We start from the raw sequence: 16,756 nt of genomic DNA, 5'->3' as shown, positions 1-16,756 counted from the left end.
GGTCTGCGCTCCGTCCTGTTTTTCAACAGGATGACCTAACAGACCTATTAGACAAAGGGTCCACAGGAGGACCCTGTGGTCCCCTTCCATGCAGCCTTACAAAGGAAAATGACATCTAATTGGGAAACTCCTGAAGTTATCCCTGCGGTCAATAAAAGTTTGTCAGCCAAGTATAGGGTAGCGGCTGCTGACCCTGAATACTTATCAAAACACTCGATTCCAGAGAGCCTGGTGGTTCAAGCGGCAACTTCATCTAGCAGTAGGACCGCTTACCCTACTGTCCCACAGGATGGAGATGACAAGAGGTACGATTCTATGGCGAAGAAAGTCTTCTCTGCTTGTAGTATGGTGTTGAAGTCCATCAACGCCACCTGTACGCTCGCCAGGTTCAGTCGCACACTGTGGGAGTGTGCTTCATCAGCGGCTGACTGCATACCCAAAGGAGAGGAAAAGGAAGCCTTCCTTAACATTATTAAAGATGGCAAAGATGCCATGTGCGAATCACTTCAAACGGGCATCGATTCCGCTGACAGTATCAGCAGGGCCATGGCGGCAAGTACAACAATCCGCAGGCATGCGTGGTTGCGAAAGTCTGGCTTTGCTCCAGATGTACAGGCCAGACTTTTGAATATGCCCGTTGACGGCTCTTCACTATTCGGAAAAAAGGCTGATGACAGTCTGGAAAAGTTGCAGACTTCTAAAGCAGCAGCAAAATCTTTAGTAGCTGCTATCCGCCAAACTCCTTTTCGCCCGTCAGGAACCTCTGGGAGAGGAAAGTCCTTTCGCTATTATTCCGCATTCGGGAAAGGCAGAGGACAGCCGGCTCAAAGAGACCAAAGGAGATCCACCCGAGGTGGACGGGTCAAAGGTACTAAGGCCGCCGCAGCAGCAGCAGGTGCCTCTTTACCCTCGGCATCTGCATCAGCCGGCCCCAAACCACTCTGAGGCCTTTCCACACCCTACACCTGTAGGGGGCAGGTTAACTCACCATCTGACGGAATGGCAAGCTATAACGTCAGATGCTTGGGCATTGGAGACAGTTGCCCAGGGTTACTGCCTACCCTTTCTACACATCCCTCAGCGTCATCCACCGGGGAACAGCTCTCTAAAAGTTACAGATCCGCTCCTCTTGCATGAAATTATAGACCTGCTAGAGAACGGTGCCATAGAACCGGTACCTGTAGCGGACAGGAACAAGGGCTGGTACTGTACCCCCCCCCCCTCCCCGCCCCCCACCCCCACTACTTTCTCATACCAAAGGACGACGGAGGACTGAGACCCATCCTGGACTTACGAGAACTGAACAAGTTCCTCGGGAAGGGCAAGTTTAAGATGGTAACTCTCTCTCAGATCCTTCAGGCCCTCCAGCTCCATGACTGGCTGGTATCTCTGGACCTTCAGGATGTTTATTTCCATGTGCCAATCCATCTCAAACACAGGAAATACCTGAGGTTCGCAATTGGCGACTGTCATTATCGATTTCGAGTTCTGCCATTTGGGCTGACCTCCGCCCCGAGGGTCTTCACCAAGCTGATGTTGGTAGTGGCGGCGAGTCTAAGGAGGGAAGGGATCCACGTCTACCCCTACCTGGACGATTGGCTGATCAGGGCTGTATCTTCGAAACAAGCCCAGGCCCAGCTAGATTATGTCTGCCACTTCCTTCACAAACTGGGCTTCTCCCTCAATTTAAAGAAGTCACAGATGATACCATCACAGAGACTCCAGTTCATTGGAGAGGTCCTGGACACTTCCCTGGGAAAAGCCTCGGCACCAGAGGTGAGGGCTCAAGATATTCTACAGATGGTCACCAAGTTTCAAAATGCCCAACGTCTCCCAGCCTTCGACTTTTTGAGGTTGCTAGGCCTCATGACTTCCTGCATCTCACGGGGTGGGTAGCCCATGCCAACGACTTGAGTCAGCGGTCGTTGGTCTCCATCGGAGTCCAGACTAAACAACAACCTATTGGAGCTGAGAGCGATCAGACTAGCGCTGAAAGCTTTCCTGCCATCAGTACAGGGGAGAAATGTCCTGATAATGACGGACAACACGGTGGCCATGCACTACCTCAACAAAAGGAGGCGTAGGATCACTGCCCAAAACCAGAGCTGCATCGCCTCTCTGCACACTGGCAATCCAAGAAGGAATCTTTCTATCGGCAGTCCACCTAGCCGGAGAGAAGAACTTGACAGCTGCCGTTGGAACACATTTTGCAGCTGGTGTAGGGAAAAGAATATCGACCCTTTTGCATGTGGTACACCAACAGTGTTATTGTTTCTACTCTACTTGGCAAACTCAGGCCTTCAAGTTGGCACTGTAAAAGGCTATCTCACAGCGCTTTCCATCTTCAAGCACACTGCGGAGGAGCCATCGTATTTCAAACTTCCTCTGGTGATACAATTTCTCAAGGGATTAACTAATGTTTATCCTCCAAAACCATTCCAGCTTCCCTTATGGGACTTAAATTTAGTCTTAAACTTCCTAATAGGCACTCCATTCGAACCACTTCACTCTTGTTCGCTGAGATTTCTCACGCTTAAAACTGTCCTATTGGTAGCACTAACATCTGCCAGGAGGGTGAGCGAGCTACAAGCTCTCTCCTGTAAACCCCCACATACAATTATCCACAAGGACAAAGTTGTCCTACAGATGAAGCCTAATTTCCTCCCAAAGGTGGTTTCTGAATTTCATATTACTCAGAAAATTACCTTACCTTTGTTCTACCCTCCTCCCCATCCGGGGAAAGAGGAAGAAAGGCTACATAGGCTGGACCGAAGGCGAGCTCTCAACTTTTACATAAGCAGAATGGCTCGGATCAGGCAAGCAGACCAACTGTTTGTAGGATACTCGGGTCACAAGTTGGGACTACCCATAACAAAACAAACCATCTCCAGGTGGATTATTTTGGCCATTCTGGAATGTTACAAACTGGCAGGGAAAGAGCCACCCCAAAATCTCAGGGCTCATTCAACCAGGGGTATCGCAGCCTCTTCGGCTCTCCAAAGAGGGGTACCGGTCCGAGACATATGTGCGGCTGCCACATGGTCGTCCGCACATACATTCACAAAATTTTACAATCTGGATTCCTCCACTAGTTGGCAAGGCCGTATTACATTCGGTCCATCCCTAAAGGGATGCATAACATTCTCACTCCCACCTCCAATTACATGCCACTGCTATGGGAGTCTATCAAAGATCAGGAATACGTCGGAGGACACAATCCCTTCGAAGAACAAGTTACTTCTTATCTTGTAACGTTCTTTCGACGGGATGTTCCTCCGACGTATTCCTTATCGCCCCTCCCATCCATCCCCGCATTGATACTTCCCTTGTGGTTGCAGCTTACGCTCCTTCAAGGTCAATAACCAATTCAGGCATGACTTTTCTTATGCTACAAAACGGAACTGAGCAACGGACGCAGCGCGTGGCTATTTATGGGCATGGTGACGTCGGCGCAGATACGGTGGCTGTCGAGGGACATCGACTCGGCGGACATCGACGCGCAGCGCCCTCTACAGAAAAAATTTCCGAGGCCAGCAAGCTGGAAACGTATTATCAAAGATAAGGAATACGTCAGAGGAACATCCCGTCGAAAGAACGTTATAAGGTAAGAAGTAACTTGTTCATCACCATGAACCCTGTTTCAGACCTGCACCCTGCGAACAAGTATGTCAAACCTCCATAGTTCAGAATAACACTTCAGGAGGTAATCCCACTGAAGCAGCAGGGGGATTACATGGCCACCTTAGACATGAAAGATGCATACTTTCGTATTTCAGTGTTGCCAGTGCACAGAGTACCTCCGGTTCTTAATAGAAGACACCCACTATCAATTCAAGGTTCTCCCCTTCGGCATTGCCTCAACCCCAAGGGTGTTCACATAGATACTGGCGGCTCGGCTCACCTGTGCAGGCATTCCATCCCACTCTATCTCTAACTCGACGACTGGCTCATAATAGGGGATTTGTATGGAACATGCCAGACTGTAGGCAAAGTTTGAATGCAGTACCCTCTAGGAACACTACAAACAACTGACTACAGGTATAGGCAACCCCACCTTTGGTATGCGCTTCTACTACACAGTTTTGGTAGCGTGTTGAGCAGCCAGGCTTATCTCAAGAGGGGAAATGTGAGCTGTAGTAGAGTTGCACAAAGATTCACATTTACAGGTATTGAAAAACTCTTACACTCAAGATTTCTTGCATAAAAAATTAATAAAATCAGTCGGTTATAAAGCGTTCAGAAGGGAGCAATAGAATAGTAACACACAAATATACTTAAATACTGTACCCTTTGAGTTTCTGAATCAGAAAAGGGCCTTTTGGCATGGCCCACAGACACAACCTACACCCACAGGTGACTTCAGTAACAAGGGTGATGGGGACATTAATACCTTACTGTTGGCAATCAGAATACTCTTAAAGTAAAAGGCAAAGGTTATTAGAACACAGGAAATTACAAATGTTCATCAGCAGGGCAAATATTTTCAGATAGCACTTAGTCATTCCATTCAATAGACTAAGCCAAAGTCTCTGTGTAGGATGCAGCACTTCAGGTAAGTAAATGGAAAAGACTTTGCACAAGTTCTTAGGGGTCTTTGAGAACAAGAAGAATCAAATGTAGGGACACAAGCTGATTAGACTTGTGAATTGCAGAAGTTACAAGCACTTCCACAGTAAGAGGTAAGTTCTCTTAGGCTAGTTTTACAGTACTTTAGTAAAGAAGACAAAGATGCAGCTGAAGACTCTGTTCCTGTGCAGCTCTGCAGATCTCACTGTTCCTGGGCCTCAGTCGTGGGGGCAAGAGGGAGGACGTTGGGGTACTCCTGCACTGTACTGGCACTGTCAAAGCTGGCAACCGGCAAATTAACTTTCAGTGGCTGTTTCGCGTTTCAGCTCCTTGCAGTACAGCAAATGGCAATAAGCGCGGTTCCTGGCTGTCAAGCTGGACTTTCCTCACCTCCTGAGGTCCCGCACTCAACTGAGGGTTGTCAGGCTTGCTAAGTCCTGCTTCGTGAGAGTCTGGAGGATCTTCCAAAAGCTTTAGGCCAGTTTACAAGCAACGCACAAAATCTGGTGTCCCTCTCCCTGGCTCTACGGTTTCCTGCAGCAACTCTGAGGAAATTCAACCAGCTTCGAGATGGGTGTCCAGGTGGCTTCATTGGGAGTTGATTGGTCCCACCAACTCAAAGGGAGAAGTCGTCCTTGCAGGGCTTCTCTGTCGATGCGAACTTGGTGATTCGGACCTGCAGCAGGGCTTCATCCGGCAAACCAACGGTCCAGGAGTTGCAGCAGCCGTCCTCTTCAAGCTCTTCTTTGGTTCCTTCGTCCAGTGGTCGACTCTGCCTTCCAAGCCAAGAGACTCGCCTTTTATTCAGTTCTCTCCCATTCATTCCAGCCTAGCTGTCACTCACCCAGCAGGGTGGCTCTCCTTGCCAAACAGTCAGCCAGCTAATCACCACAGAGTGCATTTGGGTGTCCTAGGAGACTAAGCACAGGGAGATTCAGGCACCTTCCTCATTTCCTGCCTGCGCCAGACAGTCTGGAGCCAGAGGCGGTCTTCACTCCTGAAGCCCGCCAAAGGCGAATGAACAAAGAGACCAAACCTGGCACCATTTTAACATGGCTGGAAGCCATTTTGAAAAAGATGGTTCCCGCGGTTAACCTTTACCGGGTCCGTGACCGGTCGCTGTAAATGCTAACCTTGGTAGTTCAAAACAAAACCACTGCCAACAGCCAGTCAATTGAGGAAAGGGTAACATAAAATATTTTACATGAGCATTTAGACACGGGATACTAAGTAAACCCTCCAGCACTCTATTGTAAGATAGGGTGTGCTGGATCTAGCAAGTACAATGCTAGGTAGTCTGTTTCACTCTACCACTCTGGGAAACAGTAGTTTATCCCAGTTATTTAAACCTTGGGGAAAAAGACTTTTCTGTGCCACTGCACTGAAGGTGCTGTGTGACACAATCGTAAAAGATGATGCCTATGGAGTTTTAGACTCCATAACCAAAAAGAAACCTAGAGGTAAAATTCACACAAATACACGAGTGGGAAAAAGGGTCCTGCTCTCTCCAGGTTAAAAACATCAAGTCCTCAAAATCCAGCAAAGTTGCTGGGTGTCTCTAAGGTGGAGGGAATTGGCACATTTTTGTGAATTCTCCCTAATGCAGACAAATACCCAGAAGACGATAGTTCTCTTCTTCAACCTCGGATTCTCATTCCATGAAAGAAATCCAGTCTAACGCCCAGCCAGGTCAAACGGCTCCTGGGGGCTCTAATTCGAACAGAAGACTGGCTCGTCTTCACCTCCAACGAGAGGTCCAAAACATGCTGTTCCAGATCCCTCACTATGTAGCCAGTCACCAGGTGACTACGCAAAGCCATGCGACTGGAGATGATGGCTTCCTGCATCTTCTTCATCTTCTTAGTTCCTCACGTTCGTCTGTGCATGCTCCTCATGCTAGAGTGGCTCTCGACCCAATGGTGTTGGGCCAGTAGCATAATCTAGTGGTTGTCTCGGCAGCCCTTGTTCAGTCTCTGCAGTGGCCATCAAGGGAAAAGCTTAAAACCTTCACTGCCTCCGCAGTAGAAGCTACTCTCGCCACAGACACATCTGTCGTGTGGGGGGCTCACTGCCTTCAATACACAGCACACTGTGTGTGGTCTCCAGCAGTAGCGTCCAATCGTATGAACCTGTTGGAACTGCCTGATTCCCCTTCTCAACCGAATAGTGCACAAGATGCACCAGGATCCAGTCACAATGGATGGTCCTGGTGCCCCCTATCTGGGCCCGCCAGCCTTGGTTCTCCCATCTCATGGCAATATCAGTCTGCCCTCCCAGGAAGCTGCTAAAAATAAAACGCACAATATTCCAATCCCCATTGTATTTACATCAATGTTCCCTTTTCCCCTAGTAGTCGCTTGCTCATTTTCTTATTCATTGGTAGTCCATATATGCCATCGGAGTGCAGTATAAGATGTCAAAGTTAACTAGTATATACTTACCATCAGGTGACGCTTTGTCATTCCGAGGTGATGCTGTGTCTTTGTGAATGTCTGATCTATGGATCCATGCCTGTCTCTCCTTGATCTTCTCTTCCATTGGTGTCGCATACACCACTTCGTAGGTGCTGCAGAATCTCGGCTCCTTCCAATTTCAAACCGCTTTGTGGATGAGTACTGTCACGCGGATAAAGAGGCTGTGCTTCCGGGAAAAGTCCTTCCCTTCATGGGAACTTTGCTGTTTATTAGTGTTGACTGACATGGAGGTTACTGAACATGGCGAGAGATGTAGCGGAGAGCTCGAGTCATTTCGGTCATATACTCTAAATTCACTCCCAAGCATTTCTGAGCTAGGGTTAGCGTCCGAAATTGAATGTGTTGGAGGGGCAGGCACATGCATCCGACCAGTTGGTTTCATGCAGAGTCAAGTGGTGATCCACACTGGTTGAGTTGCATAAGGCGAAAGGGCAAGGGGGAGAAAAAAAAGCCAGTTTCGGCATAGGGTAGAGGTTGGCTTTGCCAAGCTTTCTTTTATTAAGCCATTGAGCCTCTCGGCCATACCGTTCGCTTGCAGCTGGTACACTGTGATAAGTTTGTATTTTTTTGTTTGAGGCGCGTGATTTCCTCAAAAATGCTGTTGGCCAAGTGATGGCCATTATCTGACCTTATTTCCTCAAATATACGTCATCTTGGGAATGCCTCCTTCACAAAGAATTTTGTGGCACTCTTTGCGTCGTCCTTTGCACAGGGTCCAGCAGCGAGCCAACGCGTAAGGGACAGACTATGATTATCATGTATCTATAAGAGGCACATCTTTCTTGCATGTCAGCATAGTCGATATGCGAGTTCTGGAAGGGCCCTTCTAGTCATTGTTCATCGCACTGTCTTTAGCGTGTGGCCAGACAAAAACTGTTGACCTGTCACGCAGTTCCCACAAACTGTCACTCTCATGTAGATTCGGCATATACCAACCCTCATTCATTGCGCCGCTATACTTTCTTTTGGTGACTCGGTGGGGGAAGTGCAGCTGCTCTATTGCTACACTTGGGAATTTCCTGGGCATTACAGGCTTCCCAGTGCTATTCTGCCTCATAAGATCGGTTGGGGACAGTGAACACCAATGCTTTATCTACAGATCTCTTTCCTCATTTGGTACCTCTCCTTGTAACTTGATAATTTGAATAATGGGTATTGAATTGAAGCTCTCCTCTCTCCACCCACCTCCCTTTTCTGTCGCCATCAGTGTGGCTTTCTGTCGATCCTGGATACCCTCTTACACTTCAGGTAAATAGGATGCTTCTTTTGCTGCTCTAAGCCATTTCGGACCCCAATGGCATTGTCTTGTTTACCTGTGTAGGCGGCAGATTTTATAATTGCCACCTGTGCCTGTACTTTTGGGGCCTCCATTAAAAACTTAAGCAATTCTGCATGTTGCACAGGGGACATGTCACTTTTTCTCAACCATCTCCTTTCCCAACGTACTAATCCTGAAAATATTGTTGAGGTTAACCTAAGCAGAATCGAAGATGATGTTGATAGCGTGTCCTTCCATCATGTGTAATGCACGGATTATAGCCACCACTTCTGCCGACTAGTGTGAGGGTAATCGCAGTTGAGATGCTATTCAATTTTCCCCAATTGTAGTGCACACTACCGCTGCTCCGGAATGTCTTCTTCCGATATGCGTTTATAGTCGACCTGTTAACTTGAACCATATCTGCCCCTGCTATCTCTTCTTTCTTTGCCTGTATGTCCCCTCCGTTCTGTCCATGAGCGCCGCACAATCATGTATGTAATCCCCCTGCGTTCTTTTGTGAGGGTCGCTGTCATCTCGGAGTGTGAGTATTTTACAAAAAAAGGGGGTGCCCCCTGCGTGTTCAGTGGGAGTTCGGGGCAAAGCACAAAGTAAACACAAGGTTTTAACTCTCACTATTAGTTGACCAAACAGTTATGGTCTAGATTCAGGTTCAGTTTTCCCAACCAGTGAATGTTCTGCTTCATAAGAGGTCAGAAAGAAAATGGGAAAATGCCAAGGAGAACAAATAGGGCGCAAACAGAAAATATATTCAGTCATACATATTATTTATTAGTATAAACAGAGAAGATAAATTGGTTAAAAATGTTATTCATTGTTCTAAAATAAAGAGAATATAGAAAAATAAAGGGTATATAGTGATACTTCTGAGCAATGCCAAAAAAGATTTACCCATACAGTGTTCAGAGAAATTTAAACATGAAGAAAAATCGATCACTTAAATGGTTAACATTTACAAAATAAGATGATTCAAAAGATAAACATAATAAAGTGAAGACAAAAAAACGAATAATTTCACATTGGAACAAAGTACATAATTAGATTTAAATGTTTGAAATGTTGAATCAAACCTTCTTGTAAGCAAAGGTACCTATCCTTTGTGTATATTCATGATCAGTCTGATCATGCTGGGTGAAGTTGCCTACGTGCCAGTTAAACTGTAAATAATTGTTATAAACACAGACCATCAGTTAATTACTTTTAGAACTCATGAGCTCTGCTAGTGGCACGTTTTGGCTTAAAGCCATGAATCTTGGCATTGATTGAAGAGCCTTCCTCAGGGCAAATTGGATCTACAAAAGGGCCCACAAAACAAAAAGAAAAAATAATGAATGAAAGAATTTAAAAGGGAAGGCAGGTGTGTGATAAAACACATTCCAGTAAGTGCAAATAAATTTGCGATTGGCCCAAATTTGTCAACTGGATATCCCATTTACATAAAACATTGTGGGAACATGATACTGCTGATATGTTTAGACCTCAAGGTGAAAACTGCTCCACTATACTTACCCTGTATGTGGCACAGGGTAGTGCAGAGGTTTTCAGCCTTTGGGATTTGTCGGTAGTGGGTGCAAGGGTGGGGTCCTCGAGTAGATACCCAGTGTCCAGTGTGATATTACGATGAAATCACTCTGTAGAAGAAAAGGGGGGGGGAACCCACCACTTAGTACAAAATAATGTAGTGAAATGGTGTGGATTTCGAGATGCAGCAAGAATACAAGTGGAAGTGAGATGCATCAAGATGAGTAGAAACCCAAACTGGAGTCCTCAGAGGGGGGAGGTAGGACTCAAAAAGAACAATAGAGAAACACCCATTAGACATATGACTGGCAGCCATACAGGTGCTCGTGATACGGAAAGTGAAAGGACAGGGCAACAAAATTGCCTAAAAATCACTACCTTGGAATAGAAGTCATTGAGCCCATAACGTGCTGGGGTCCAAGGTTGCTCATGCGCTGCAATAATCGCAGGGTACACGTGCCCTTGTGGTTGGGGTCGTCTGAGAACTTGCAATCTCGTGTGTCACTCGTAGCGGCAAGATGGCTGGGGACATACGGAGGACACGCGTGTTAGGGTTGTAATAAGTCATAAGTGTGACCGTCAAAAAAAGACAGAGGAAGCACGCTTGAAGAGAGCAGCTAGAAAAACAAGCGAGTGGATACTCGCGGTCGAGCAGTGAATGCAGGAAACGAAGAAATGCGCGGGGCATCCAGGGGTGAGCGGTTGTTACGCCCGTGTTGGTAACCGAGTGCGAGGCGTCTCGTAGTTATGGAAACCCTGGGTTGAGTACGAGCCCATGATGCCGTGCGGGTGGATGCTACCATCTTACTAAATTGCAAGGGGTGGACTGCTAACTCTGCCTAACGTGTGCATAGGCTTGTATGGTTTGCACGTTTTTGAAGAAATCGCATAAGCAGGGATGAATAGAAACAAGTGTATGGCATGAAGTGAACACAGCCCATGATGGGTGTATTGATGTGCGATATGAGTCGAGTCCACTAAGGCTAATGGAATGTTCCTCGCGCTGGGAAACAGCGTGTGTCTAAGCTTGGTTGCTAGGATCCAGGACACAACGGAGCTAGTAGATGTATAGTAAAATGTTAGCAGACAGCTGCTGTGCGTGGCGGAAAATGCCGGGTAGGAGAAAATTAATGTGTGTGGCGCACTGGATGTACAAGCGCACTCCCTGATAAGAAGATAAACAATCCATAAGGTAAGAGTCATGTAATGAAGGTATGTTACCAAGATGAAGAGAGCTGTGGTGTGGTGGTCAAGGAAAGGGGACACACCCCCAAAGCACACTAATCTAGAAGAGATTACGTAGGGTCCATAGTGATTCCGAGATGTAAAGGTACTAATATACATGTGGCGCGCGGGTCAAAAAACACACACCATGGCACAGAGAGCAGCGGGCCCTAAAATCCATAAAAAATAATGGTTAGATAATTAGGTAGGGCAAATATATTCCTCGTTGAGGCCATGATGGAAAGAGTTAATTCTGTATATCCACTGGGCCTCCTTCTGTAGTAGACTCATTTTGAGATTTGTGGAGGATATGATGGTATCAACCACCCACCACAAAATGTCGTCTGCTGTGTGCTTGTTTTCCAAATAGTGTTTAACCAAGGGGGCACTTTCATTTTTGCACCTTATTCGGGAGCGATGTTCGCAAATCCGAATGTGGACTGGTCTTTCTGTTTGTCCAACATATCTCAAACCACACGGGCATTCTATGATATAGATGGCATTTTTGGTTTTACAGTTTGTCATGCTTCTCAAATTCCATAGTCTATCATCAATCTTGAAAACTTTGATCTTTTTGGTAAACTTACATGAAGTGCAGTTACCACAGGGAAAGTGTCCCACAGGTGATCTCAAATTCCACAGACCCAGTCTCGGAGCAGGGTTGGAGAATTTGGAGTGCACCAACTGGTCTCGAAGATTTTTACCCCGCTTGTATGCGAAGTGTGGTCTGGGTTCATTAGGGAGGCACAATTTGGCCAAAGTCCAATGTTTAGTTATGGACTTGCGAATGAGTGGTGTATGGGCACCATGTGCGATGACACAAGTCGTTCTTGGTTCCTCATTGCTAGTTGTATTTTTAGTTAGCAGAAGTGTGTCCCTGTTGGAAAATCTGGCTCTTTTCCTTGATCTAGATATTACGTGTGTGGATACCCTTTCTCGGTCAACCTGTGATCGAGATCGTTGGCATGGGCATAAAAATCCTCGAATTCCGTGCAATTCCTTTTTATTCTCAGGTATTGTCCGAAGGGTAAATTTTCCCTAATGTGCCTCGGGTGGTCGCTTTTGAAATGCAGAAGTGTATTTCTATTGCTGGGTTTGCGAAAAAGATTGCATTTCAGGGAACCATTATTTATTTGGATTTTGAGGTCAAGAAAGCTGATTTCAGAATTATTGCATTCCATGGTGAATTGAATGTTTTGGTCAACCTTGTTAAGCCAATCGACAAAATTTTGTAAATCTGATTTTGAACCTTCCCAGATGCAGAGAATGTCGTCTATAAACCTTTTCCAAATTTTGATGGTTTTTGAAAGGATTTTTCTCGGATAGAATATTAGTTTTCTCAAAATCTGCCATGAACAATATAGCCAGACTTGGCGCAAAACTTGCCCCCATAGCTGTCCCTTTACATTGGAAATAAAATTGGCCATCAAATTCGAAGTAGTTTTTGGATAGGGCAAGTGTGAGATGTTCTACAATAAAGTTTGCTGGAACTCTTGTTTGGGCATCAGAATTGGTCAAATATCTGTGTATGCACTTTATAGCCAGTTCCTGTGGGATACTGGTGTATAATGAACAGATGTCTAGAGTCACTAGACATTTGAGAGCTACTGTCAAAATCAATTCCCTCAAAAATTTGGATGGTTTGGGTTGTGTCCCTTATGTATGTCTCTGTGTTTATACTCAGAGGTTTGAGAAAAACATCTAGGTTCTAGCACTGAACCACAACCTGAGACGATGGCTCGTCCAAGTGGATTGAGCAGATTTTTGTGAATTTTGGGTAGGGCATAGATGGATGGTATGCGTCCCTGGTTGGTTGTCAGGAAATCAAATTCTTTGGACGTGATCCAGCTGCGACCTCAGGCATATGTGGCCATTTCTGTCATTTCGGCCAGAATGCTTTTACTGGGGTCCTGTTTTATTTTATTATAACTTTGATTGTCAGATAAAAGAATTTGTACCATGTTTTTATATTGTAGGGAGGTGATAAGTACAATGCTGCCTCCCTTGTCCGCGGGTTTAATTACTAATGCTTTATTTTTCAAAAGTTCCAATAATGCATTATTCTCTTCTTTAGTCATGTTATGTTGTTGATGTCGTTTTTTGATTTTCAGTTTGTGAAGGTCACTCATAATACATTTCTCAAATACCAGGATCTCAGGTGGCATTTGGTTGTCTACAGGACAGAAAGAAGGGACATGTAGACCTGAGTCTGTCTGTTTCCGATATCGCCTCATCCTGAAAAAAGACTTTGAGCCGTACAGATCGAGGAATTTTCTAATGTCAAGTTCAGTGCGGTACCAATCTGTTTTTTGAGTGGGTACATATGATAGGCCCTTGCTCAAGACAGATGTCTGTGCTTCGGTAAGGAGGATGTCAGCCAAATTAAAAATGGGAATGATAGGATCGCTTAGTGTGTTCGTCGTCTGCGTCCTCTGCTGCGCATCATGGGAGTAAACTGATGGAACCATGGGGGGTCCCAACCGGGTCCTGCCATCATTGGGCCACCTCCTAACAAAAGCTGTTGGGGGTATTGGGGGTGATGACAATTCCCCCGGGGTCTCATTTTGTTCCGTCGACCTTGGTCGTCTGAGCCACTGCTGCTCGTATTCGAAAAAGAAACCCATTTCTTTTTTGGAGGGTTTTGTGTTTGAGGTAATTTAGCCGCCTCTATGGCTTTATCCGTGGTATAGGGAAAAATTTCTTCGAACTCAAGTCCTGTATGTCTTTATTTAGTTTTTTTGTTTTTTTTTTAAATGTTGAAGTTTTTGAAATCTTCTAGTAATTTATTTGTGGTTGTGAGCTGTTCTTGTGCGTCCTTAATAGTTTTGTTATTGAGAAAGATTTGTTCTTCTTTTTCAAGGTCTTTTTGTACACCTTTACTGATTCTTTGTGCAGTGGTAATGGTCAATACCATCAGGTCTCTACTGCATTTTATGGCTATGTGGCTAAACGTCGTAGTATATTCTTTGTCTGTCAAAAATAGGCAGGGTTAGTTTAAACCCGCCGGGATCGTATCTGTTCGCAAATATTCTCGCAGGAAATGACCGTGCAGTTCCGTACAAAATTGCTTTTTCTTAAGTTTCAGAAGGTCATCACTTCCCGAGATTGCATTGCTGGCTCGGTTCTGTCCTTTAGAATCAAATGGGGAAGGACCTTTTATGATCTCTGCTGTTTCTTCAACAGTGTGAGAACAGATAGCATTTCTGTGTAGTTTGTAGTTGCTAGCACGGGTATGTGAGCCAATGCATCTTTTAGTTCTCTGAAGCTCTCCTTCGCTTCTGCTGTACATTTTAGTTCCCTCTTCTCTTTTCCTGCCTCATTTTAGGCCCTGCAACAGTGGCTTTTTGTACATTGAGTACTCAAACACCCATGCCCTGCAATAGTTCCATAGCCACTTGTGCATCTTTCACTGTGCACAGGCATTTGTTGGAGTGTATTGCCTGCACTCTTTCTGGTGTTATCCTGCGCCCCTCAATGGATCTCATCTGCCTCAGGTACACAACCTCTACCTGACAATACTGTAGCTTCACTTTGCCCACATTGTATCCCTAGTCTGATAGCAAGGTCGGACGATGCACTGGAACTGCTCTACACTCTTTCTCTGTCTCACTGCATATTAACAAATCAACCTACTGGAGCACTGTGCTTGAAATGTGTACATTGCTCAGATCCAACTGGATCACTGTTAAAAATGCTGGGTGAGACTCCGTACCCCTGGAGAAGCAGAGTGCTCGAATCTGGACCCGCGATACGTAAATGCAGTTCAGGTATCTTGAATCTGGGTGCAGTGGAATGGAAAAAGGCCTTCAAGTCGATGACTTGTGGGGATGTTTTACAATTTGTTAGTGGGATTCGGAACCATGGGAATCTCTACTTCAACCACATCGTTCAGGGGGTGTAATTTCCTGGATGAAACCTCCATGACCCACCCTTTGATTTCTTCTCTGGTATATTGATGTGTTGCGTGGTGATGCGGAGGGCTGGATGATTCCCTTTTGCCATAGTGCATGTAGGGTAAAGTAAATTCCCTCATCTGCTTCCCTTTGCAATGGGTATTGCTTTGCCCAGGGCAGCAGTGCCCTCTCCCTCACATCTATCTTTACTGCCCCACTCCCTTCATTACTCCTAAATTGTCGGGCTCCTTGGTTCATAATATTTCTGGCACTTTCGTGATCTTCTGTGTCTGTTCCCTCTCTTTCTAACTGTTAGTATCTGTATCAATTTTTCCTTTTTCTGGACTGGACAAGGTACCTGTATCTGAAACACCATCTCTCCCTCCTCCTCATCGTAAAACAATTGTTCCGTTACTCCTGTAATTGTTAGTGTGGGGTCCATCCATCGCACTGTGCGCCATTCCATGCTGCCATGGTCTGTCCCGCACAGTATCACCATGTCTTTGCGCTCTACCACCTCTTCTAGCTGCAGCACGAGTGTGGTTCCTTTTATATCGTTCTTCTGGCACTGGGGTCTGAACAGGAATTCTGAAGCCAGTTTGAACACCTTCCCCTGGATCCCATCCTAGCACAGTCTCAACCCCTCTCCTACCCCCTGTACAGGAACATGCTAGGGTACAAGGGCTGTTCTTGGAGCGTGCTTTGTGTGCGCAGCCAAGATGAGTGTGGCTACGCTTGTGTAATATATACCTGGAGTGGTACACACCATCCCTTTCTCTGTGAATGAGAGGGTTGCATTTAACTTGCTGAGCAAATCTCTCACCAGTTTATTGATAGGGCTGTCTTTGGAACACAGTAGGGGTGCTACAAGATGTTGCATCCCCATCGTTGTGGGGGGGGGGTGAATCTTTGGTAACTGGAACAGTGACCACCGCCCCAGAGAAGCCCTGCATTTCCTTTACTTCATAGTGAGAATACCCCCCTCCCTGATGCAGGATTTGGTAGCGCCTGTGTCTGTGAAACAGAAAAATTATCTTGGTCTGTTTTTCACTGCCCCCTCAGGTTCTTCTTTGGGGTTGTCAGTTATTGCTAGGACTGAACACTTGTTTTCTGTGCCCCCCCCGCCCTATTGTTGCATGTTACCTGCTGGGGAAGGGAAAAGGGGTTTCCCCCATGACCCAGTGTAGTGAGGAACTAGGTTCTGTTCCAGCACCACTGCCGTTCTCATTGCTAAGGCTGGTGGTTGTCGCAGCCTGGGCTACTACTCTGCCATCTGTCGTCCCCTCCATGTGTTGGTATCCCACCCTGCTGTATAGGTATTTGGGCTTGTTTGCCATGGGAGAAATTGGACCTTCTGCCACCCTGGCTGCGTTGTGCCGAACCCCTGTTGCTGGGCTACTGCATGTGCCCGGCAGGTGCCCCATGGTTTTTCATATGTAACACGGCCCGAAGACCCTGTACCTTCATCCTCTATATTATCCCCTTCCTCGCTGTGGGCATGTAATTCCCCGATGGTTGGCGTTTCCCATTGTGGCATGTATTGGGGCTGTATGTAGTTACCTTGCTGTGGCATGTTACCCGCAGGAAACCCTCCCTGTGGGGCAGTGCCTTGCACCAGTAGTGCTCCCTCATTATATATTTTGCCAGTTTCTTTTGTACTAACTTTTTCTGCTTTAGTGGCATTTTCTCCTGCTTGCCTTTCGCTCTCCCATTTTCTTTTGCAGTAATGTACCATAGTTTCCGGTATTTCTGGCCACCACTTAGCTTCGATTCCTACAATCTTGTCCAATGATGTCTGT

At 46.1% G+C, this 16,756-nt stretch overlaps 1 protein-coding gene across 1 annotated transcript in view; it reads left to right on the top strand.

The window, feature by feature from the left end:
• Positions 1 to 16,756, top strand: part of RBM7 (RNA binding motif protein 7) — a 248,578-nt gene that overhangs the window by 112,521 nt on the left and 119,301 nt on the right. The window lies entirely within an intron of this gene.

The sequence above is a fragment of the Ambystoma mexicanum genome, chromosome 9 (assembly GCF_040938575.1).
Source record: "Ambystoma mexicanum isolate Mex_15411 chromosome 9, UKY_AmexF1_1, whole genome shotgun sequence".
Lineage (NCBI taxonomy): Eukaryota > Metazoa > Chordata > Amphibia > Caudata > Ambystomatidae > Ambystoma > Ambystoma mexicanum.
This window is presented reverse-complemented; position numbering and strand designations above follow the sequence as displayed.